Genomic DNA, 26,483 nt, shown 5'->3' on the forward strand with positions numbered 1-26,483 from the left:
CATCTGGAACTATCTTGATGGTTTGTATGCTTCCTTGTTTACAGAACCCTGACCTGCCAGAGCAACAAGACAACAGGGCCCTTGCCCGTCTTGTTCCAGGCTAGACCCTGGCACCTGAACCATGCCTGCTACAGGGGGTTGCTTCATGAATGTATGAGTGGATGTTACCTTTTGTATTTGTTCTTGGAGGGTGTGGTCCTCCTTTTTTATTTTTAATGTTTTGGCCAAATCTCTTCTGGAATCTCCCTATGCAGCCATATTATTAATAGTTTATTTCCTTGTTCTTCCTTTCCTTCCTCATCAATACAGATTTCTCTTGTTCAGCCAGAATTTCAGTCTTAGACACCATCGCTCTCTTCCTATCCCTACTGAGTGTTTTTCCCCTCAGAGTCTTTGTTCATGATAATATTCACTGCCTCTCTGTTCTGTTGCACAGTTCTCTGGATTTGATGAACACAAAATTTAGGGGCATTATTGATGAGAATTGTGGGAAAGATTTCATTAAAGCTGAGTAGTCTACTTCTCAGTAATTTTGTGGTATATAGGTTAAATTCCTTCCCTTTGGCTGTGATTTGAGCCCATCTTTTTTGGCATAAACTTTTTTCCCCCCAAATAAAATGTTTTTCTGATTATAAAGGCATTTATGCTGAATATAAAAAAATAGTACAATACATTTACAGTTAAAAGTTCTCCCTTAGTCCCACCTCCTAGAGAGAAATCAACAGTAATGAACGGATTGGTGTATAGCCTTATAGATTTTATTCTTTTATTATATAAACAAATGTGTTTATATGTAATCAATTTATATATTCCTTTCTACACTTATCTTTAAAAAAATAATTTTATTTATTTATTTATGGCTGTGCTGGATCTTTGTTGCTGTGCAGACTTCTCTGTAGTTGTGGCAAATGGGGACTGTTCTCTAGTTGCAGTGCTCAGGCTCCTCCTGTTGTGGAGCATGGGCTGCAGGGTGTGTGGGCTTGGTAGTTGCAATTCCTAGGCTCAAGAGCACAGGCTCAGCAGTTGTGGCTAACGGGCTTAGTTGTTCCATGGCATGTGGGATCTTCCTGGATCAAGGACTGAACCCATGTCTCCTGCCTTGATAGGCGGATTCTTCACCACTGAGCCTCCAGGGAAGACCCCACATATCTTTTTAAACTCAGTCTCCCTTTTGATCTCCCTGTCTATATATATATATATATATATATTTATATATTTATATGTGTGTGTGTGTGTGTGCTGTGCTTAGTCCCTCAGTCCCCATGGACTGTAGCCCATCAGGCTCTTCTGCCATGGGTATTCTCTAGGCAAGAATACTGGAGTGGGTTGCCATGCCCTCCTCCAGAATATACATATACATATACATATACATATACATATACATATACATATACATATATATATATGCTGTGCTGTGCTTAGTCACTCAGTCATGTCCGACTCTTGACAATCCCATGGACTGTAGCCCGCCAGGCTCCTCTGTCCATGGGGATTTTTCAGGCAAGAATACGGAAATGGGTTACCATGCCTTCCTCCAGGGGATCTTCCTAACCCGGAGATCAAACCCAGGTCTCCTACATTGCAGGTGGATTGTTTACGGTCTGAGCCACCAGGGGAGCCCAAGAATACTGGAGTGAGTAGCCCATCCCTTCTCTAGGGGAACTTCCTGACCCAGGAATTGAACTGGGGTCTCCTGCATTGCAGGCGGATTCTTTGCCAGCTTAGCTACCCAGGAAGCTGTATATATACACATACATACATACACACACAGACACACACAATTAGCTATAGCTATAGTTATATTTTAGACATTTTTTATAATGGTAGAGATGTGTTCTTTTGCATGACTGCAGTTTTGTGCAGCAGGGAGAAAGGAAAGGCTAGCTTCACGATTGGTAGAAAGTGACAGCATCAGCTTTGTTTAGCTTTGATGAACCATTTTGGTTATGAAAAAAGAGCATGACCAGGATGGGCTGGAGGTGACTCAGAGATGTCTGATCTGTCTATCATTAGAAAGAAACGAGATTTGGAGCAACAAAAGCGAAGATAAGCAAGTTGGACTACATCAAACTAAAAAGCTTCTGCACAGCAAAACAATTAATAAAATGAAAAGACAACCTATAGAATGGGAGAAATTATTTGCAAAGTATATATTTGATAATGGGTTAATATCTAAAGTATACAAAGTATCATACCTCTCAAGAGAAAAAATTTTGATTAAAAAATGAGTAGAGGCTTTCTGCCCACGGACACCACCGAGAAAGCATTGTTGAAGTCTCCCCCCCACCCCCACTTCACTGCCGTCATGTTTAAGTCAGAGTCTCTCAAAGAGCCCAAACAGCTATGGAAGCTCTTCACTGGAGGATTGAGCTTTGAAACAAATGATGAGAGTCTGAGGAGCCATGTTGAGCATTGGGGAATGCTCACAGACTGTGTGGTAATGAGGGATCCAAACACCAAGCGCTCCAGGGGCTTCGGGTTTGTCGCATATGCCACGGTGGAGGAGGTGGATGCAGTCATGAGTGCAAGGCCACCCAGGGTGGACAGAAGAGTTGTGGAACCAAAGAGGGCAGTCTCAAGAGGAGATTCGCAAAGACCTGGTGCCCACTTAACCTGTGAAAAAGATTTTTGTTGGTGGTATTAAAGAAGACACTGAAGAACATCACCTGGGAGATTATTTTGAACAGTATGGGAAAATTGAAGTGATTGAAATCATGACCGACTGAGGTATTGGCAAAAAGAGAGGCTTTGCTTTTGTAACCTCCAATGACCATGACTCCGTAGACAAGACTGTCATTCACAAATCCCACAATGTGAATGGCCACAACTGTGAAGTGAGAAAAGTCCTGTCTGAGCAAGAGATGGCTAGTGCTTCATCCAACCAGAGAGGTCAAAGTGGTTCTGGAAACTTTGGTGGTGGTCATGGAGGTGGTTTTGGCGGGAATGACAACTTTGGTCATGGAGGAAGCTTCTGTGGTCAAGGTGGCTTTGGTGGCAGCCGTGGTGGTGGCAGATATGGTGGCAGTGGGGATGGTTATAATGGATTTGGTAATGATGAAAGCAGTTTTGGAGGTGGCAGAAGCTGCAATGATTTTGGCAGTTACAACAATCAATATTCAAATGTTGGACCCATGAAAGAAGAAAACTTTGGAGACAGAAGTTCTGGCTCCTGAGGTGGTGGAGGCCAATACTTTGCCAAACCATGAAGCCAAGGTGGCTATGGGGGTTCCAGCACAGCAGTAGCTATGGCATTGGCAGAAGGTTTTAATTATTGCCAGGAAACAATGCTTAGCAGGAGAGGAGAGCCAGAGAAGTGACAGGGAAGCTACAGGTTATAGCAGACTTGTGAACTCAGCCAAGCACAGTGGTGGCAGGGGCTGTGCTACAAAGAAGACATGTTTTAGACAATACTCACGTGTATGGGCAAAAAACTCTAGGACTGTACTTGTGACTAATTGTGTAACAGATTATTTTAGTTTCTGTTCTCTGAAAAGTATAAAGCATTCCAACAAAGAGTTTTAATGTAGATTTTTTTTTGCACCCATGCTGTTGATTGCTAAATGTAATAGTCTGATCATGATGCTGAATGAGGTCTTTAAAAAAAAACAAAAATGAGTAGAGGAACTCAGTAGACATTTTTCTAAAGAAGACATACAGATGGTCAGCAGGTACATGAAAAGGTGCTCAGGATCACTAATATCAGGGAAATGCAAAGAAAAACCACAATAAGATATCATCTCACACCTGTTAGAATGGTTGTCATCAAAAGACAAAAGATCAGTGTTGGCTTGGAGAAGAGGAAACGCTGTGCACTGTTGGTGGAATGGAAGTTGGTGCAGCCGCATGGAAAACAGTATGGAGGTTTCTTGGAAAATTAAAAACAGTACTACAGTGTGATCCAGCAATCCCACCTCTGGGTATATATACAAAGGAAATGAAAACAAGATCCCAGTATTTCTGCTCCCATGTTCATTGCAGCAGTTATTCACAATAGCTAAGATATGGAAACCGCTGTGTGTCCATTAGCAGATGAAAGGGTAAAGAAGACAAGGTACACAGATACAATGGGATATTACTCGGTCATGAGAAAGAAGGAAATTCTGTAATTTGTGACAACATGGATGGATCTTGAGGGCATGATGCTAAGTGAAATAAGTTAGAGAAAGACAAATACTGTGTGATATCGCTTACATAGGGGATTTAAAAAAGCCAAAGTCATTGAAACAGAGAGTACAGTGGTGGTTACCACGAGCTGAGGGTGAGCGAAATAGAGAGATGTCAGTCAGTGAGTATAAAGTGAAAGTCACTCAGTCATGTCTGACACTTTGCCACCTCATGGACTATACGGTCGATGGAATTCTTCAGGCCAGAATACTAGACTGGGTACCAGTTCCCTTCTCCAGGGGATCTTTCCAACCCAGGGATCGAACTCAGGTCTCCCACATTGCAGGCAGATTCTTAACCATCTGAGCCACCAGGGAACCCCATCAATGAATATAAACTTCCAGTTAAAAGATGAATAAATTCTGGGTATCTAGTGTACAGCGTGTCATTATAGTTACTAATACTGTATTATATACTTATAAGTTACTGAGAGAATAGATCTTAAATGTTCTCACCACACACACACACAAAAAATATGGTAATTACATGATAAGATGGAGGTTTTAACTAACCTATAGTGGTAATATTTTGTAACATATGTGTATCAAATCAGCATGATGTACACCTTAAACTTCTGCAGCATTAAATGTCAACTATAAACATCTGAATGCAGAGTTCCAAAGAATAGCAAGAAGAGATAAGAAAGCCTTCTGCAGCAATCAATGCAAAGAAATAAAGGAAAACAACAGAATGGGAAAGACTAGGGATCTCTTCAAGAAAATCAGAGATACCAAAGGAACATTTCATGCAAAGATGGGCTCGATAAAGGACAGAAATGGTATGGACCGAACAGAAGCAGGAGATATTAAGAAGAGATGGCAAGAATACACAGAAGAACTGTACAAAAAAGATCTTCAAGACCCAGATAATCACAATGGTGTGATCACTGACATACAGCCAGACATCCTGGAATGTGAAGTCAAGTGGGCCTTAGAAAGCATCACTACGAACAAAGCTAGTGGAGGTGATGGAATTCCAGTTGAGCTATTCCAAATCCTGAAAGATGATGCTGTGAAAGTGCTGCACTCAATATGCCAGCAAATTTGGAAAACTCAGCAGTGGCCACAGGCCTGGAAAAGGTCAGTTTTCATTCCAATCCCAAAAAAAGGCAATGCCAAAGAATGCTCCAACTACCGCACAATTGCACTCATCTCATACGCTAGTAAAGTAATGTTGAAAATTCTCCAAGCCAGGCTTCAGCAATATGTGAACCGTGAACTTCCAGATGTTCAAGCTGGTTTTAGAAAAGGCAGAGGAACCAGAAATCAAATTGCCAACATCCGTTGGATCATGGAAAAAGCAAGAGAGTTCCAGAAAAACATCTATTTCTGCTTTATTGACTATGCCAAAGCCTCTGACTGTGTGGATCACAATAAACTGTGGGAAATTCTGAAAGAGATGGGAATACCAGACCACCTGATCTGCCTCTTGAGAAATTTGTATGCAGGTCAGGAAGCAACAGTTAGAACTGGACATGGAACAAAGACTGGTTCCAAATAGGAAAAGGAGTTCGTCAAGGCTGTATATTGTCACCCTGTTTATTTAACTTGTATGCAGAGTACATCATGAGAAACGCTGGACTGGAAGAAACACAAGCTGGAATCAAGAATGCCGGGAGAAATATCAAGAACTTTAGATATGCAGATGACACCACCGTTATGGCAGAAAGTGAAGAGGAACTAAAAAGCCTCTTGATGAAAGTGAAAGTGGAGAGTGAAAAAGTTGGCTTAAAGCTCAACATTCAGAAAACTAAGATCATGGCATCCAGTCCCATCACTTCGTGGGAAATAGATGGGGAAACAGTGGAAACAGTGTCAGACTTTATTTTTCTGGGCTCCAAAATCACTGCAGATGGTAACTGCAGCCATGAAATTAAAAGACGCTTACTCCTTGGAAGGAAAGCTATGACCAACCTGGATAGCATATTGAAAAGCAGAGACATTACTTTGCCAACAAAGTTTCCTCTAGTCAAGGCTATGGTTTTTCCTGTGGTCATGTATGGATGTGAGAGTTGGACTGTGAAGAAGGCTGAGCACTGAAGAATTGATGCTTTTGAACTGTGGTGTTGGAGAAGACTCTTGAGAGTCCCTTGGACTGCAAGGAGATCCAACCAGTCCATTCTGAAGGAGATCAGCCCTGGGATTTCTTTGGAAGGAATGATGCTGAAGCTGAAACTCCAGTACTTTGGCCACCTCATGCGAAGTGTTGACTCATTGGAAAAGACTCTGATGCTGGGCGGGATTGGGGGCAGGAGGAGAAGGGGACGCCATCCAGATGGCTGGATGGCATCACTGACTCGCTGGACGTGAGTCTGAGTGAACTCCGGGAGTTGGTGATGGACAGGGAGGCCTGGCATGCTGCGATTCATGGGGTTGCAAAGAGTCGGACACAACTGAGCGACTGATTTGATCTGATCTGATACCTCAATAAAGCTGTGAGAAAAAAAAAAAAGATACAAGAAGAACAATACTGAGATAAAATCCTCAAATAGGGAATTTCCTCATGGTCCAGTAGTTAGTACTCCATGCTTCCTCTGCAGGAGGCACGGGTTTAACCTCTGGTCAGGGAACTAAGATTCTGCAGGCTTCAAGGTGCAGCCAAAAAAATAAATAAAATAAAATTCCCCAAATAAAAATGACAACAATAAAAACAAAAAGGATTTTAAAGAAAGCTAAGCCTCAACAGGATGGGAAGCTGAGGCCAAAACGAAATTCCTGTTTTTGATGGCGAAGTTGGAAGAATAACCAGGGTCTTCTAAGGATAGGAAGCCTTGTTTTAGTTAGTTGCTATGTTGATTATGTTGCAGTAATTTTTCTGTCTGTCTTTCTCCCACCATGGCCTTCCCTTGCTAATCTCCCCAAACAGATATTAGAGTCCCTGACACATAAGAGGTGTGAACATTATTTGTGGACATCAACAAAAAAGAACTGTGTGGTTCAGTGAACAGAGCAGGAATGAGTTATGAGTGATAAGAAGAAGGAGAGGAAAGAGAGCCAGTGTTCCCTGGGGGCTGGAATCCAGAGGCAGAGGGAACAGAAGGAGCTGTGGACTCCCAGGAACCCCTGGAGAATTTGGGGTGGATGCTGGATTTCTCTTTCCTCATGAGAAGAGATTTTGATCTGATTTAAATCTCCCAAATGGCAGAATGACCCCTGCTGCCATCTGGCCTATATATGGATGTACCATAATTTAGTCAAGCCCCTATTAATGGTCTTTTAGATTTTCCCCATTTTCCTGTCTTTGTTATAGTTTTCTCTGTAACCAAAATCTTGCATAGCTTTGTGTCTGCTTCTAAGCAGTTATAGTTAGTTAATACAGATTAATAGAAACAATGCTGCCTCCTCAAAAAATAGACTAAGAATACTTTGAATATGATCCTCATAGCAGCAGGCATGGCTTGGAGCCCGTAGTTGCCCTGTGTTAGTTCCTTGATGTTAAATTTGGAGCCAGATCATATTTTAATTATGATGGCATGCTTTAATGGGATTCACAGCTTAAAAAAAACAAACAACTGGAGATAAATTACACATGAGTGTGCGTAAGTGTCACAGCCATGTGCTTTCCGTTCTCAAAGCTTCATTTATAACACTTGGATTTCTGAAATCTGTTTTTGCCTTTCTCCTTCCACTTACACTATATTCTGGGTTTTCTCAGGACTGCTCGTAATAAATGAGGTGACTACCACTGACTTTTACAATGCAGAAGGGAAAAAGAAAAATTGTTTTATATTTTTGACTGTATTTGGCATTTGTGTTTTAAGAGGAAAATAAAATTACACTAAATAAGATTTGAGATGTTTCTTTTAGCTTTTCTGTTTAAAATAAGTGAACAGGCCAATGCCATCATGGAGCGTTTCTGGCATTTTCTGTGTAAAGCTAGCCTTACCATCTTTGATCAGTATCCAAAACCAGATGTACCAATGAATACTTCATCTATCAACTAACTTTAAATTATGCTATTTTTAAAAATAGATAGACAACATATACTATTTTAAATTTCTTATTACATTTCTGACATATTTAATACTTCAAACTGCTAATTAGCATAATTCAACATAATTGTTCAATAACTTTTCCTTTAAAGGCTTTAGATGATATTTTACTTCTTATTGCAAATGTCAGCAACAGGGTAAGAGATGCAAAAGAAAATGATCCCTACATGGAAGCGTGAAGTCTTACCCTCTCTTTCTTTTTTTAGACTGAAAATGTGTATCTTGGAAATCAAAGTTTCAAAAGAAACAGTAACCCAAATAATTTTAAGATTATAGATTTTAATTTGTTAGGCAGTTTCTATGTGGTTAACTACTAGAAAAAAAAACAACTGCTCCTATTTAAGACTCAAAATGTGATCACTGGTTAAAAAATGCATGTGCGTAGTTCTCAAAATAAATAACCTAGTGTAAATTTAGAATCTGCTGCATCCTCTCTTTCATAGTTTTGATGTTTGAGCCTCCCCTTCTCCGACTTCATCAGTGCTGAGTGCTTGGATTAAAATATCTATACTGACTCTTAAAAAATAACAAATTCTTTTTTTGTTTTTTTTTTTGTCTGCACCCCATGGCTTGCAGTATCTTAGCTCCTTGACCAAGGACTGAACCAGAGCCACGGCAGTGAAAATTCAGAGTCCTAACCACTGGACCACTACAGATTTCCCCAACAAATTCTTTTCATTGCAAGCAGAATGTTCTTATTTGGCCTCACCACAACTAGTGATGCATACATGCTATGTCTCTTCTTGAGACCCCACGGGCTGTAGCTTGCCAGGCTCCTCTGTCCATGGCATTTCCCAGGCAAGAATACTGGAGTGGGTTGCCATTTCCTCCACCAGGGGATCTTCCTGACCCAGGGATCTAACCGGAGTCCCTTGTGTCTCCGGCATTGGCATTCAGGTTCTTTACCACAGCGCCACCTGGGGTGTGCAATTGGTAAAGATTGGTTTAATTCAGTCAGTATGAACTGAACACTGTGCCAGGCATAAGAGATAAAAGCAGCCTATGCCTTTGAAGAACCTAGGGGGAACTTAGGTGAGGGTGGACGGGAATTTGGAGGACAGTTCCAGGCAGATGCTTCTGTAATATCTGGTAAAAAGTCAGGAGGTAGTTATGCCCAGGGCACTAGATGGACTCTTCTCCTCAATCCAGGGGTTTGGGAAAGTCATCTTGAAGAAGCTGATGTGTGAGCTGAATCTTTAAGAAGCACTGAGAATCAAGTGAAGAGACAAGGAAGCTTCCTTCCAGAGCAAGGAAGAGTGTGAGGTGGGGCGTGGCCAAAAAGACGAGGGAGGAGGGAGGTGGAGTCTCACCTTGTGACTGCTGAGATGGGGAAAGGGCGACTAGGGAGAAGGTTGAGGGAGAGGAAGCTTCCATTTGGGGATATGCGGTATTGGAGTGATCAGAGTGATGTGCAGTGGGCTGAAGTTCAGAGGACGATCCAGGCTAGAGATACGTAGCTGGGGCATGGCCACGGAGTCAGGACTATGAGCGTGGTTGACAACATCCAAGGAGAAAGGAGCACCGCGGATGTGATTGTTTCTGAGGGTGGGTAGGGAAAGGGGAGTCCCAAAGGGGATTAAGATAAGAGGAGACTCATGTGGTGGTCGTGTCCCCAGAACCAAGGCACAGGAAGTTTCAAAATGAAGATTAGGACAGCAGTGTCAAGAGCAGTAGTGAAGTAAAGATTGTTGTTTAGTCACTAAGTCAGTCCGACTCTTTGCGACCCCATGGACTGCAGCGTGCCGGGCTTCCGTGTCCTTCGCTGTCTCCCGCAGCTTGCTCAAACTCATGTCCATCGAATCGATGATGCCATCCAAACATCTCATCCTCTGTCATCCCCTTCTTCTCCTGCCCTCAATCTTTCCCAGCATCAGGGTCTTTTCCAATGTGTTGGCTCTTCACATAAGGTGGCCAAAGTACTGGAGCTTCTGTTTTAGCATCAGTCCTTTCAATGAATATTCAGGGTTGATTTCCTTTAGGATTAATTGGTTTGATCTCCTTGCAGTACAAGGGACTCTCAAGAGTTTTCTCTAGCACCACAATTTGAAAGCATCAATTCTTCAGTGCTTCTTTATGGTCCAACTCTCACATCCTTACAGCTAGATACAAATTATGAAATTTTCATTCTGCCTGGCCTAGTTTTATTTCTTTTTCCAACTTATCTCCAAGCCCATCCTTTTTTTTTAACCTCACCTATCTTTTGACCTTAAAAACTGTAACTAAATAATATGCCTCTTCATAATTTACAAAATGCTTTCACATATATATCACCATATATAATATGCTCACCCACCCTTTGAGCTGGCATTTTAACTGAATTATAGTTGTTTAGGATTGAGGCTCAGACTTGAGGTCATAGATGCCTTGAAATTCCTCCTCTCTCTCTCTCTCTTATTGAATATTTATTTATTTGGCTGCATCAGGTCCTGGTGGCAGCATGTGGGATCTAGTTCCCTGACCAGGGGTCAAACTCAGGCCCCTTGCATTGGGGTCTTAGCCACTGAACGACCAGCAAAGTCCTCAAAACCTCTTTCTGTACTGAGGAAACTGAGGCTCAGAGAGATGTATGTTATTATTAATAGTATGTGTGCCAAGTCACTTCAGTCGTGTCTGACTCTTTGTGACCATATGGACTGTGGCCCTCCAGGCTCTTCTGTCCATGGAATTCTCCAGGCAAAAATACCAGAGTGGTTAGCCTTGCCCTCCTCCAGAGGATCTTCCCAACCCAGGGATGGAACCCACATCTCCTGTGCGTCCTGCTTTGGCAGATGTGTCCTTTACTACTAGTACCACATCAGAAGCTCAGACAGATGTGTGTCTTATGTCAGTTTCACTGCTCTTTGGTGTGTCTCGGCACTAGAAACCAACCTCCTGATTTTCACTGCACGACTCTTAACTGCAGAGTGGGAATATTGATGAGATTCATACAACCCTGTTGAAACTCAGTACAGGAGGAGCTCTGGCCCATAGCTGAATATGATCCTGTCCCTTTAAACCATCCTGATTCATCCATTGCTAATTGCAGGTAAGCAATAAAACTAAACCGCACACCCTCCAGTCTCCTCTGTGGTAATTGCCTATGACTCCCTCACTTTGTTCCCACTCCTGTCTGCTGTTGGTAGACATTCAGTCTTTTTGCCAGAGCAGCATGTCTTCTTCCTTATTCTGTCAGCAGCCCCTCCATATGGCACACTCAGAAGACTCATGGCTGATCAGCATATTCTGTTACCTTGGCCTCAACAGTTGGTTCAGGGGTGGGTTTGTGATCCAAGCCATGAAAACCAGAGTCAATCTTGGAAAAACAACCTCTCAGCTGCAGCTGCCAGGGACCATGTGGCCCCTGCCTGGGAAGGGCCTGGGAGAAGGAAGACAGCATGGAAGCAGCCCAGTGATAGATGGATGGCTGGATCATGATGATGTCATTTGCTCATGAGATGCAGCCTGCCTGGAGCTGGAGCTCTCCCTGCACTTGAGGTGCACAAGCCAATAAAGTCCCCAGCTACGTTCAGTCCTCTTGAGTGGCAGTTGCAACCACAAGGGCCTTATTTAATATTTTCCTTTCTGTAGCTCCGTTTCTCCCCTGTGTCTTGATCTGACTCACCAACTTTGACCCTCAAATTTTCTAGGATTTGCTTCAGACCAGTCTTACTCTGGGCCTCTTCAAGTTTGCCATACCTTGGTGGTTCCTTCCTTCCCTGTTGTCCCTCACCAAACCCTCTCATGGGATATTTTCTCATCACTCGTTTTCTAATATATAATTTCTATTATTTCTTTGGCCACATTTCGAGGTGTTCATTGTCTTTGTTCCTCAACCAGGGATCAAAATCATGCCCCTTGCAGTGGAAGCCCAGAGTCTGAATCACTGGACCACCAGGGAAGTCTGTCCTAACTCTTCTAGGAGTCAGGACTTAGAAGTTACGAGCTGCCTGCACTTTGAATGAACTATTACTATTATTAATAATAACAGAAGAAGTTTTTTGCCATTAACCCAGCACTTTTTTAATTGTGATAAAATATACATAAGATTCACTATTTTAGCCATTATTAGATATACAACCAGTGGCAATAAGTACATTTACTGTGTTGAGCGGCTATCACCTCTGTTCATTTCCAGGATGTTTTCATCATCCCAAACAGAAACTCTGTAGCCAATAAAAATAACTCCCAACTTCTCCCTTCCCCTGGCAGCCTCCATTCTGCGTGTTCTTCATGAATTTGCCTGATCTGTGCATCTCCTATAAATAGGATCATATAATTTTTTTTCTTTTGTAACTAACTTATTTCACTTAGCATATTATTTTCAAGGTTTATCTATGTTGTAGTATGTATCAGAATTTTGTTCCTCCTTAAGGCTGAATAGTATTCCACTGTGTGTACATCGCATGTTTTGTGTGCTATTGATACATACTATTTCCATCTCTACCTTCTGACTACTGTGAGTCATGCTGCTATGAACACTGATACACAAGTACCCCTTTGAATGAAGCCCTGATTTCAGTTCTTTCGGGTATATACACAGAAGTAGAACCATCGGATCGACCCAGCACTTTGTATGTGCCAGGCACTGTGCTATATGTATTTTATGTTCATTATTTTATTTAGTATTCACAACTTTATGAGGTAGTATTATTATTCCTACCTTAAAGTGAAGGAAACTGAGGCTCAGAGAATTTACCATGAGCAAAGGCTTATCCTTTTCCATAAACAACCATACCTGTTGGACTCCAGAGGCTGTGATCTTAGTTGGAATGCTGAGGCTTCTATAAAATCATCCCCAGTTTCTTCAAAAAGCACATCTGGAGCAGATACTGTGTGTCAGGCGTTGGATCAAATGCTGGAGTACATAATCACGTGTTCATCACGCCTGGGGTGCTTGTTAGTGAATTGAGAGGAGATACAGTCACCCTGTTCTATGAAGCCTGGCCTGGGCTTCATGGGAAGTGAAGGTGCCTGGCCCATCTTTCATGCACTGAGTGTTATCTTCTCCATTTATATCGCTGGACTTTATTCTTGCCCAGACAGTGATCAGTCCTGCCAGGCTTTTTTAGAGCTGCTTTCCTGGATGAATCCAGTCCTTTCTGGAGGTAGAGGGAACAAGGAAACAAGGGGGAAAAAAAAAAAAATATATATATATATATATTTCTTCTGATTATGAAAATGACACATAATCATTACAGACAACTTGGGAAAATTATGGAAACATAGAGCAAAGAAAACAGAAATCACCCGATAATCAAGCTATTCAGAGGTGATTTTTTAATGAAAGTTTAAGCTAATAAAATGCCTTATTATCCCCCACTAGGGAGCTTCCTTGGTGGCTCAGTCAGTAAAGAATCTGCCTGTAATGCAGGAGACCTGGGTTCGATCCCTGGGTCAGGAACATCTCCCTGGAGAAGGGAATGACAACCCACTCCAGTATTCTTGCCTGGGAAATCCCATGTACAGAGGTGCCTGACGGGCTGTAGTCCATGGGGTCAAAAACAAGTCTGACGCAACTTAGTGACTGAACCACTACCAATCGAAGTAGTTTGTTATCATTTTACTCTGTAAAACAAAGGGGAAAAATCAGTCCCTGAAGATCCCCTATCCCTCAGCTGCCTCTACTGTGTTTAAATTACTCAGTTCTCTGACTGCAGATTTATGTCTTCCTATTTGAAAGGCATTCATCCTGCAGAATTTGCCAGATGGTGCCCTGTAATGGCTCTTTGATTATCCATCATCATTAGAAGGAAATGCTTCCTAATCTGTCAGCATGAACTTTAACTATGTGGAAGGAATGTGTGTGCTTTTGAAGAAAGGTTCTGTGTGAGGAAAACAGAGAGGGAGGCCTCCCAAGAAGATGGCGGATCCTGGCAGCGAGCATCAGGATGCAGATTCCTTCCCTTGGTGCCTCCATGGCCTCCCACGGCCTCCCATACCTGTCGGTCAGGTTGCGGTGGCTCCTTCTTATTTCACTGCTCTCCAGAGCTGCTAAAGTCATATGTCACCTTGTCCAAATTAGAAAAAGGCACCCCTTCCTTCCTGTGGCAGGAGGTAGCTGTGCTGTACAATGTGGACAGAAAAACGGTACTGAATGCACTTTCCACTTTCTTCCCGGCCAAGCATCCTTGTTCAGTGAACAACACACAGAACTCTGTGTAGTGGTCCTGGCTTTGCCCTTTTGAGGCTCATGCCTCTCCAGGGATGTAGAGGCTGTAGATATTCTAGATCTAGGTGATGCAGCCCCCACTCTAGGTGAGCCCTGGGTATGTGGTCCTCAACTTGACATGTATTATCGAGCTCTTAGTATCCAAGCCTGGCCCCCATGGAAAACTACCTGCTTCTCACCTTCTCTTTGGCCACTGCCACCATCAACTCTGTCTTTTAGAGACTAGAACTCTCAGAAGTCTCCGCTGAATTTATTGGAAGTTGTTTTGTCTACAGCTACTTGAAATATCACTGTGTAATTACTGAATTTGCAGCCATTCTAATAAGCAGACTCCTCGTGTATTTGCAGACACATCAACTGGAGCCTCCAAAACCACCTAAAACTCCCCTCATTTCTAATTTTATATTTTTCATTTGAAGCTGAAGTCCACTCTCCTTCTGCTAAAACAAGTTCTATTTCTTCTTTGGATTTTGGTTCTTAGACTTGGTCTCAAGCCTTTCCTTCTCTTCAGCTACTCCTGAAGAGTTTCTCTCTTATAGCTATTGCTGTGTAACTGATATTTTCTTGGTCTGGGGCATGCTGATATATGGCTTCAGCTATACTAAGCACTCCTAATTTTTACTTTACCACGGTGATGTTTGCATAAAAGCAAAAGCAGCAGTTACATTGTTGGTGGATGAATTTTTCATGTTAGAAACAGTCTTTGTGCTGTTACGCAAATGCAGTATAATTTTTTGAATAAGCGGGATACAGCATCAATTGAGCTTGTTGTTGTTTAGTCGCTAAATCGTATCCAACTCTTTTGCAACCCCGTGGACTGTAGCCCTCCAGGCTCCTCTGTGCATGGGATTCCCAGACAAAGATATTGAAGTGGGTTGCCATTTCCTTCTCCAGGGGATCTTCCTGACCCAGGGATCGAACTCATGTCTCCTGCATTGCAGGTGGATTCTTTACTGCTGAGCCACCAGGGAAGCTCATGTCAACTGAAGTACTTACATAAACATACAAATCATTATGTTTTTATCTAGTAATTCACCTTCAAAAATATGGGTAAGATAGGAGTACCCTCGTGGTCTAGTAGTTAGGATTCTGGGCTTTTATTGCCATGGCCCTGGTTCAATCCCTTATCAGGGAACTGAGATTCTGCAAGCCATGTGGTGCAGCAAATATATATATATATGAATTATAATACTTATTAAAATTAATTATATGTTAATATATGATATATTTTAATATATATATATATATATAGTTAGGATGAAATTCCTAACTGTATATATACACACTCTCAAGTGGAGAAGGCAATGGCACCACACTCCACTACTCTTGCCTGGAGAATCCCAGGGACGGGGGAGCCTGGTGGGCTGCTGTCTATGGGGTCGCACACAGTTAGACACGACTGAAGCGACTTAGTAGCAGGATGAAATTCAGATCACTATAACCCCCAAAATGGTAATGACTGCTGTATGTATGTTGAGTGTGATTAAAAAGCTGCACTCTAGAGCTGAAAGATAGTGAGAAACTGTGCCTCAGTTTCCTCATTTGTAAAATGGGAATAATAATAATACCACTATTCTGCATTGTTCTAATGATGAAATGAGTTAATATATGTGAAGCGCTTAGCATAGGGCCTGACACACAGTAAGAGCTACTAGCATATAAGCATTGACTATTACATGAAAGATACTGTATGATTACCTTCTGGAAGCCAGACAAAATTTAGGTGGGCATTTTTATAATGTAGTATTAATTTTTTAATGCTTTGCCCAAGCAAATTGTGATAAAATCCAACAATGACAAATACCGAATGTTTAAATGTTTTAAAACAGAGTGGTGATCTGTTTTGCACACTTTTGATCATTGACTTACCCTAGGAGTTTTCTTTTCTAGATGGCATGTATTTGTCAGAATCAAAGTAAGCATAGTAAGGGCTGTGCCATGCTAGGTCGCTTTAGTCATGTCCGACTCTTTGTGATCTCAAGGACTGTAGCCCACCAGGCTCCTTTGTCCATGGGATTCTCCAGGCAAGAATACTGGTGTGGGTTGCCATGCCCTCCTCCAGGGTATCTTCACAATCCAGGGATCGAACCCATGTTTCCTTTGGTTCCTGCATTGTAGGTGGATTCTTTACCACTGAGCCACCAGGGAAGCCCTAATAAATAGTAGAACCCAAATATTTCTTCCTGTTACATCTGATTTTTCAGTTTGTTGGGAGAAGGCAATGGCACCCACTCCAGTACTGTTGCCTGGTTGTTTCTGCTACTCTTCCTCTATCCCTGTGGCAAGATTCTCTGCTCTGTTCTGCTTCTTGCACAGTTTGTTTGGACTCTGCCTGCTCTCTTCCTCTGTGCATAAAGCAGCCAGCCCTTGCAGTGGGTAAACTTCAGAAAATTTAGATCTTGTTTTTGCAGCTTGTCTGTGCACAATAAACAGACGACCTGTGCCAGTTTTCTCTCCGGCTCTTTTTGGCACAGGATTGAAAACTGGCCGCTCTGATCAGGAATGCTGCATGTTCCTCTGTGGGTGGCCGGAATCTGAGCTGAAATAGAAGGAACTCAATTTTCTGCTATTCCAGTCCCTTCTACTGAAGAAAGGAGCATCATCATAACTTTGAGAAGTTGATGATGGCCAGTTAGTTTCCTTTTTTACACTACAGTAGTTATTTTTAACAAGTAACATTTTGAAATTCAAGGTCATGCAAACCCCAGGTAGGATTACCTGAAGTGCTGTGAGCTCTTTCTGAACAGTCCTTAGGCTTGGTTTGGGAACTGTGAGCGGGAAACAAAGAATTTATTTCTGGAGTGCTAGTCAAAACCCATCTATTGGTCCTTTAAATTTGTCGTGATGAAACTATAAGATGGCTTAATATAAAATGTAAAGCTGTATCCAGTAGTTTGTCTCTTTCTCATCTCTTTTTGATCATTTCATAAGTGACTAGTGGTATCTGTAGTTATGGGACACCAGAGAAACTTTTTCTTTCTGTATATCTAGTTAAGCATGTATCAGTTTATCAGCCAGTCCACCTCCTGAACCAGAAATGATCGTGGGTGATTGATAGGTACACATAAAATACGACAGTAGTCCGTGGATTAAACATTGGGTGACAGGGGTTTCCCTGGGGATCCAGTGGTTGAGGGCCCACCTTGTACTTCAGGGGACACTGGTTTGCCCTGGTCTGGGAGGATCCCACATGTCGTGGGGTGGCTGAGCCCATGAGCCACAGCTACTGAGCCCATGCATTCTAGCACCTGCTCCACAACGAGAAAGACCACCGCGGTGAGAAGGCTTCACATGGCAGCTGGAGAGTGGCTCCCGCCGGCCACAACTAGAGAAAGCTCACATGCAGAAACAGACACCCAACGCAGCTAAAAGTAAATAAATATTCTTTAAAAAAAAAATGGGTATCGAGGGAAGAACACAATGGTAAGGGTGTTGAGTCAGACATGAAAGCTAAAATGCAGTGTCATCTATTGATAGCATTACACCAGAGGTTTCAAAATTTAGTGTGCAGTGGTCTCTTGGTGTGAATATTTGTTTAAAATGCAGTTCCTTGGCCTCCCCAAAGGAATTCTGACACCCACGTTGCTAACACGTGTCCCCAGGGACCCCTACTGTGTGGTGTAGACATACTCTAGGAGCACTGAACTATTTACCTACTGCCAATGGGTAAATTTGGCTCCTGGCTTTCTGACCATCAACAGGAAAAGGGAAAACTGTTTTTTTCATAGTGTGCAGAAGATAGCATCATTGGCATAAGGTATACATGAAGGCTTAACTAGGCTTAGATCAACTGTAATACCTGGGGAATTCCTTAGCGGTCCAGTGGTTAAGACTCTGCTTTCACTGCCGTGGCCCCAGGGCTCAATCCCTGGATCCCACAAATTATGTTTCTGTGGCCAAAAAAAAAAAAAAAAACCCTTTAGTGTCTGAGGAGGACCTGGACTTGCATAGGAATTCATGAAGAAAATGTCTTCTCTAATCCTCCCTAACGTGAAATAAGTCAATGAGTCTATTGTATTCAATTAAGAGGTAGTAACTGACCTTCTGGAGAAGAGTACCAAAGCGTCTTAGAGAGAAAAGAATAGAAGAGGGAAAAAAGCTGGGTGGGGTGGTGCTCGGAAAATAGTTTGATATTATCTACAAAAAGAGTGAATGCAGGGAATTCCCTGGCAGTCCAGTGGTCAGCAGTCCAGCCAAGGGCACAGCTTCAACCCCTGGTTGGGGAACTAAGATCTCATATGTCGCAGGGTGTGACCAGAAATATTAAGGAATATACATTTTTTAGACATAATGCTATTGCACACTTAATAGACTATCAGTATATCATATACCTTTTTCCCCCATATACGTTTATACGCACCGGGAAGTCGAAAAAATCGTGTGACCTGCCTTATTGTGATATTTGCTTTTTGTGGTGGTATCTAATTGAATCTGCAGTATCTCCAAAGTTTGCCTGTATAAGTGATGAAATGATAAGAAATTAGGCACATTCACACAAAATAAAACTTCCTCCAACAAAGGGAGAGAAAATCATACTGACTTATACTCTGAGTACTCTTCCTTTCATATGGAGAAAGAATGCGTTTGGAGACTTTGTGATAGTGGCCTGTATAAGAATAACGATGGCCATTACCATTTCTTCTATGCCAACTTTAGGCCATTTTCCACCATAGGCAGGGCTTCCTAGGTGACTCAGTGGTAAAGAATCCACCTGCAATGCAGGAGATGCAGGAGGCGCAGGTTTGATTCCTGGGTCAGAAAAAATCCCCTGGAGAAGGAATTGAGAACCCATTCCAATATCCTGGCCCGGAAAATTCCGTGGACAGAGGCTTCTGGTGAGCTACAGTCCATGAGGTTGCAAAGAGTCAGACACAACTGAGCGAGTGAGCAGGCACACGATGCACCACTGTAGGTACATAGGTATTTTGTTTTCAATTGTCACACAGATTCCGGAGAATGAAGTCCTGTTGTCCCCAGTACCCCCAACCTTTCTCTTCTCCACTCATTATTTTCTATTCTAACTCATTCACACCCAATGTTTTTGAGACTTATCCTTTGATGTAAAATACTGTTACTCTTTCCTGTGCCTTGAATCTAATTCACTTTGCCCTGATGATAGGAAATGACCAGGATAGAGAAATCAATTTTGAAATAATAAATTAGATCTAAAAGTTCTGTAACTGTTTCTTTTTGTTTCTCCATTGACTTCAGTTGTTAGGATTTTAACTGACAACTTTGGAATCATCTGAGAAAGTCTTCAGCTCCTCTGTCATTGTTTTCTCCCCAGTGGCAGCTAAATATTGCAATTGTGGGCTTTTGCCAGAATAAACAGTTGAATCTTCGGTGAGGTCTCTGGAACCTAACTCCCAGGCATTTCCAAAGGATATGTTGAAACTGGACCTTAGTTTGCCCTTTACAGAAATAGCTTCTGTCGGGTCTCTATAACTGATTCCTTTCATGGTGCATTGTCTATCTAGCCCACTAAACGTAGAGAGAATATGCAGTCTTTTCCATTTCTGAGCTTTTAATTGATGTGGGACACTAAGAATTACCAGTGATGTTTCATAATCGTACTGCTTTAGTGCATTCGTTAAACTGGAGGTCATATGAAATCAACTTTTATTATTCTCATTGATACTTGGGGAAAATAATTTTACAAGGCTTTTAGGATGGAAAAAAGGCACTAGAACATCAAATCTACTTTAAATATAAAGCTATTCTTTTAAAAGTGGTTTGATTTGACATTTTAAGTCTTCTGAGCAGGAACAACCCTGATAAGGCATTAAGTCAAACTCCTTCATTTTGTAGATAGGGAACTTTGTCATTTGATTTTGTTTTTAGGCACTTTTAGTACTTTTCTTTTTTTTTGCCATGCAGTGTGTGAGATCTTACTACCCTGATCAGGGATTGAACCCATACCCCCTGCATTGGGAGCACAGAGTCTTAACCACTGGACTGCCAGGGAAATCTACAGATAGGAAACTTTGACTCAGAGAAGCTATGTGCTGCCAGACAGCGGCAGAGCCAGGACTGGAACCCAGTACTCCTGGCTTCCTGCTCTCAGAAAACAATTTCTAAATGACTTTAGTGTAAAATATAATTTGAAAAGAGTTTATTTAAGAAACTCAAAACATAATAAATTTAAGAGTTAAAACTTCTATTGAAATATTATATTGTACTGGGTGTTATACCAGGTGGTTAAAACACAGTATATTACCTTCCATACTTTCTAACCTGAGCTTGGAAGATTTTTATACCTATAGATAGATATACACACATATATATAGTCATGAACACACATAAACATATATACACATATAGTTATATGCACACCTACATGTATATATACACATCCTTACACATATTTATCTATGAAGGTGAAGGTGAAGTTGTTCAGTCATGTCCGACTCTTTGCAACCCCATGGACTGTAGCCTACCAGGCTTCTCCGTCCATGGGATTCACCAGGCAAGAATAGTGGAGTGGGTTACCATTTCCTTCTCCAGGGGATCTTCCCAACCCAGGGATCGAACCCGGGTCTCCCACATTGCAGGCAGATGCTTTAACCTCTGAGCCACCAGGGAAGCCCACATTTATAATAAACATACACATATATGCCAGTAGACTCACATACGTATATATGTGTACATATACATACACATTATACATATGTAGGCTTCCTTGGTGACTCAGTTAGTAAAGAATCAGTCTGCAATGCAGCAGACCTCGGTTCAGCCCCTGGATTGGGAAGATCCCCTGGAGAAGGAAATAGTGACCCACTTCAGTATTCTTGCCTGGGGAATCCCTTGGACAGAAGAGCCTGGTGGGCTACAGTCCATGGGGTTGCAAGAGTAGAGTAGGACATAACTTAGTGACTAAACCATCACCACCATATGTGTGTGTGTGTGTATATATACATACACACACACACACATATATATACATACACACACACGCCAGTAAATACACACACACACACATATATATCTCAACACACACACATATAGCAGAAGAGTAGAAAACAAGGACTCAGGAGTTAGGCAAACTTTCAACCCTACTGGTATTGGCTGTGTTTTCTCAGGCAAATATGTGAACTTTTAAAATCTGTTTTACCACTTGTAAAATAGAAAAAATAATACTATTCTTAGACTGACTGTGAGAAACAAAATAAATGGTATGTTAAATATTTAGCACGTTGTCTGCCATCTAATAAGTTGTCACGCGGAATTTTTGCATGTGGCGCATGGACTCTCAAGTTGTGGCTTGTGGACTCAGTAGTTGTGGTGTGTGGGCTTAGTTACTTTGCAGCCTGTGGGATCATAGTCCCTGACCGGGGATCAAACCTGCGTCCCCTGCTTTGCAAGATGCATTCTTTACCACTGGGCCTCTAGGCAGTGCCAGTGTTCGTGCGCAGTCGTGTCCGACTCTTTGCGACCCTATGGACTATAGCCTGCCAGGCTCTTCTATCCATGGGATTTTCCAGACAAGAGTACTGGGGCCACCAGGGAAGTCTCCTAATAAACTTTCAATAAATGTTAGTAGCTAATGTTGTGAACAAAATGTACAAAACGTTGAACAATGGGTAAACTTAAGAAAAGGTAGATATGTTTCTCTATCTTGACCTTAATGCTGATCGTAATTGTCCTGGCAAACTGGTTACCTCTGGTTTGAGGACTGGACCAAAACCACAGAAGTGGCATAGTCCTATTCATTTGGGAAAAAGGGCTTCTAAATAGATGGTGGCACTCTCAATCCTGATCCATGGTAAAAGGAGCCTAGAAGGTGGGAGAGCAGGGCGGCCTGTGGAAGAGCCTGTCCCAGGTCAAAGAAGAGCAGAAGTCGCCCGTGTTGCATGTGCTCAGTGTAAATGAAGACACTTACACATGTCAGTTTGTGCGGGGTGGTGCAGTCGGGGGCAGGGGGCAGGCAATGTGAGTGAGAAGACAAGAATCAGACTGATTGGAACCTGGAAAGGTCAACTGGCAGAACAGCTGTTGGTCTGGAGTCACATCCAGGAATCAAGCCCAGAAGCTCAGGATGAGTCAGAAGAGGCATGGACACCACAGTGCAAGGTGTCCCTGGGCCTGTGCCAGGAGCAAATGGACATCAGGCTGCCCAGATGACCCCCAGGCCAAAGACCAAAAACAAGGTAAGCCAGAGGTGAATGCAAGAGTTAATTTGCAGAGGTTTCTGTGAGTCAGAAGCTAGGGCAGGAGTGGGCTTTCTCTGTAGGCTCCACTTTATCGGCTGATAAATGTTGCTTTTCTGCAGGTTTCTGCCACAGACCTGCTTGCTTCTCTTCCCACCTGTATCAGTCAGAGTAGGTTTGGCTTTGCTGCAGTAACAAACAAATCTCAGTACCTTATAACAACACTTATTTCTTGTTCTAGCTATGTATTGATTATGAATTACCTATCACTTGGTTACTAGAAATCTTTATTCTGAGGTCCAGGCTGATCGTGCAGCCCTCTCAGGAATGTTGCTGCTCATCATAGCAGATAGAAAATAAACTATGGAGAACCCTGCATGCATGTGTGCCGCTTCAGTCATGTCCGACTCTATGTGACACTATGGACTGCAGCCCACAAGGCTCTTCTGTCCATGGGATTTTCCAGGCAAGAATACTGGAGTGGGTTGCCATGCCCTCCTCCAGGGAATGTTCCGGACCCAGGAATAGAACTCAGGTCTCCTGTGTCTCCTGCATTGGCAGGCGGGTTCTTTACCACTAGCGCCACCTGGGAAGCCCCATGGAGAACACTGCGCTGACCTTAAAGGTCAGCTTTCTGTACAGAAGGAGGTGATCTATGTCATTTCACTTGCATATCATTGGTCAAAACAAGTCATGTGGCAACAGCAAGATAGCAAAATTGAATCTCCCCCCAGGAAGGGGCAATGAATCTTTATAAGAATAATACAGCCCACCCCATGACTATATCAACCGCAGGGGCGTCTCACTACTCCCAGACCTCAGTCATTGCCCATGTGATCCTAGCTCCCGTCCTCTATCTCGTATCTCTGCACCAAAATCTAGGCCCACATCTGTGGCTGCCAATCAGGCAGTTCTCCTTGGTCACTTTGAACATGAACAAGCAAACTAAAGTCATTTCCTCTTCAGCATTTTGTTTGTTTTTGGTTGAAGGCCTCCTGTCCACCTGACTACACAAATCAGACACCTAGGTGTCATCTGTAACTTCTCTCTCTCCTTATTCACCTCATATCCACCCACCACTCAGAAAATCTTTTTGACTGTACCCAATACATGTCCCTTGACTATTCCTGCTTCTTTTCATCTCTCCTGCCCCTACTAGTTCTTACATGCATGCTCAGTCACTCAGTCGTGTCTTAACTCTTTGAGACCCCATGGACTATAGCCCACCAGGATCCTCTGTCCATGGAATTTTCCAGGCAATGATACTGGAGTAGGTTGCCATTTCCTTCTCCAGGGGATCTTCCCAACCCACGGACCAAACTGGCATCTCCTGCATCTCCTGCATTGGCAGGCGGATTCTTTACCACTGTGCCACCTGGAGTATAGTTTTTCTATTCTGAACTCTTGGTGAGCCCTAAAATAATCCTGATGTCTCTGTATTTCCCCTCCACAGTTCATTCCACCTGACATGTGGTGATCTTTCTAATTTGCAGAACCAACAATATACCCTTCTGTTGCCACCTCTGCTTGAGCTCCTCAGCAGATGGCTTCTGATTGTTCTGGGAGTGGAGTGCCAGTAAGGCTCTTTATCTGCCTCTCCAGCCTCACCTTATCCACTGTCCCTCCCTCACAAGTGCCTATGTTTCTTGTCCCCACCGCACTGAACTCCTTCCATTTTCTCTACGTGCTGTGCCCTCTCTTGCTTCTGGTATATTGCATGTGTTGTTCCTTCTTTTAAAAAATTATTTATTTATTTGGCCACACCAGGTCTTACTTGCAGCATGTGGGATCTAGCTCCCTGATGAGGAATTGAACCCTTGCCCCCTGCATTGGGAGGGTGGGGTCTTAGCCACTGGACCCCCAGGGAGGTCCCTGTTGTTCCTTCTGACTGTTCTGCTCTCTATCCTCTTCAGCTGTCTGACTTTAAATCATCCCTCATGTCTCAGCTTAAAACTCACTTCCCCCGGGAAGCCTTCCCTGGCTGCCTCCTAAAGCAGGTAAGGTGTTCCTGTTGTATATTCCGGGGCAGCAGGCTTTCTTTTCCCTGGCGCACATCACCCTTTATAGCTTCCTTAAATGTCTGTTGTCTGTCTTTGCTGCCTCACTGTAATGTCTCTCAGGGCAGTGACTGCTTCAACATTGTGACTCAACTCCTAGCAGAGTGTCTCAAATAGTCTAGGTGCTGGCAGATGCTTAGGAAATGACCATGAATGACTGAGCGTGGTGTCAAAACCATAGTTCTGGCCTGAACTCAAGAGTAAGGCCAGGAGGACATGAAAATGTCCTTGCTTCTTAATGTCAAAGGAAACTGAGAAAAACCAGCTTGGCTTGGCTTGGCTTAGGGCTAGAGGGGTAGTATCAAATTAAAACAGGCTTCCAGAGAAAGGCAAAGGAAGGTCAGGGCCAGGAAGAAATGAGATACTCTGGGCTATGACCTCCTCGAGCGAATGGATTTTAATTTTGTTCACAGCAGAATCCCTGTGCCTAGAACAGTATTGGGCACATATTAGGCAGTTAAATACTTTGTTGGGGAACTTCCCTGGTGGTCTAATGGTTAGGGCTCCACACTTCCACTGCAGGGGGCACGGGTGTGGTCCCTGGTCTGGCAACTAAGATCCCACAAGCTGTGTGGCATGACCAAAAAAAAAAAAAAAGGGAAAAATAAAATACTTTATTGGCTGAATGAATGGACAAATTCTGGGTCACAATTCTTGGCTCTAGGAATCAACCCTGGCTGACATAAGCAGAAAAAGAATTTATTGAAAGGATATAGGATAATTCTCAGAATCAACATAAAGACCAAGATAATCCAGCCTCACAAATGAGCAGCAACCAAGGGGAGCCAGGCAGGCGGGACCATGGCCGAGGTTGTAGCACAGGAATACTTGCTAAGGACACCACTCTGACACCCCTGCTACCAGAAGCCAGTGTCCGCCACACTCCCACCACTGGCTGTGAGCTGTGGCCCTGCTGGACTTCAGTGACACTGCCCTCCTTATGAGTCGATCTCACTGACCCTATGACCTGAATTTACCCCTTCGAGGTTCAGATCCCAGACAGGAGTGGTTGTCTGGCAGAGCCAACGTTGATTGCCAGAAAGGGAGAGAGTGTGAATATTTGTCCCCCGTCAGCAGAGGGGGCCATGCTGCCACCTATTTGAGAATTTCTCCCTAAATAAGACAGTCATTTGATGCTAGGCAGCCTAAAAATGCTTTATGTCCAACATGGGAGGGCTGGAGAAAAAAATTCAGAACCAAGGAAAGTATTTTTTCATTTAAAACATTTAATTATAATAAATGCTAATTATAAAATTTCAAATAATTCAGATATGGGTAAAGTATAAAGTGTTAAGTCCCTCTACTTCCCAATCCCCATTCTATACCAAGATATAACCACACTTATCAGTTGGAAATAGGTTCTTCTTCAAGAGACTTCTTGGATCAGAATTGTTTCTTAAACTGTACAGGGTTGGACTTCATCATTATGAAGTTGCTTAGAATTTACATGTAAAGCTTATAGTCAGATATTTTTTACTTGGACTCTTAGTCTGGGTTACGTGGCATTGCTGTGGGTTCATATTCCTGGAGAGGGGCTACCTGCCTAATGAAGGGTAAGTAATTTGCTTTGCTTGTGCTTAGTTAGTTATTACTGGGAATATTTCTTGCTTGGGAGGAATCAGGGATGTAATGGGGTGTGTCATTTTGGTGGGTAAGCAAGATTTGGGCTTTGTTGGAGAGAAGGTACTCCTGCTTTTGACCAAGTTTTGTTACTCACCAGGGTTCTTGGCCTTCTTAATCAATAGAAGTTGATTAGAGGCCAGACAAGAAATTCAGCGAAGGTTTATTGGGGCCCCAGCTTCAGAGGGAAGGAGAAGAAACAATAGGTTCCCTTGCTTGTTTTCTTACTGTGGGGAGCAAGCTGGTTCCTTATATGGGCAGAGGGTAGGGTGTGTCCAGGGGTCGGGCTGGAGGGCTGCCTTGGGTGTTTTGTCCACCTCTTAGGTGGTGTTATGTGCAGGGGGCATGCAGAGTAA

The 26,483-nt window shown here is 42.8% G+C and overlaps 1 protein-coding gene and 1 pseudogene across 8 annotated transcripts in view; both read left to right on the forward strand.

Annotated features, from left to right (window-relative positions):
• The window catches only part of TBC1D1 (TBC1 domain family member 1), a 224,924-nt gene that overhangs the window by 22,387 nt on the left and 176,054 nt on the right, over positions 1 to 26,483 (forward strand). The window lies entirely within an intron of this gene.
• On the forward strand, positions 1,303 to 25,117 carry LOC139183614 (heterogeneous nuclear ribonucleoprotein A1-like; annotated as a pseudogene).

Source organism: Bos indicus, chromosome 6 (genome assembly GCF_029378745.1).
Source record: "Bos indicus isolate NIAB-ARS_2022 breed Sahiwal x Tharparkar chromosome 6, NIAB-ARS_B.indTharparkar_mat_pri_1.0, whole genome shotgun sequence".
Lineage (NCBI taxonomy): Eukaryota > Metazoa > Chordata > Mammalia > Artiodactyla > Bovidae > Bos > Bos indicus.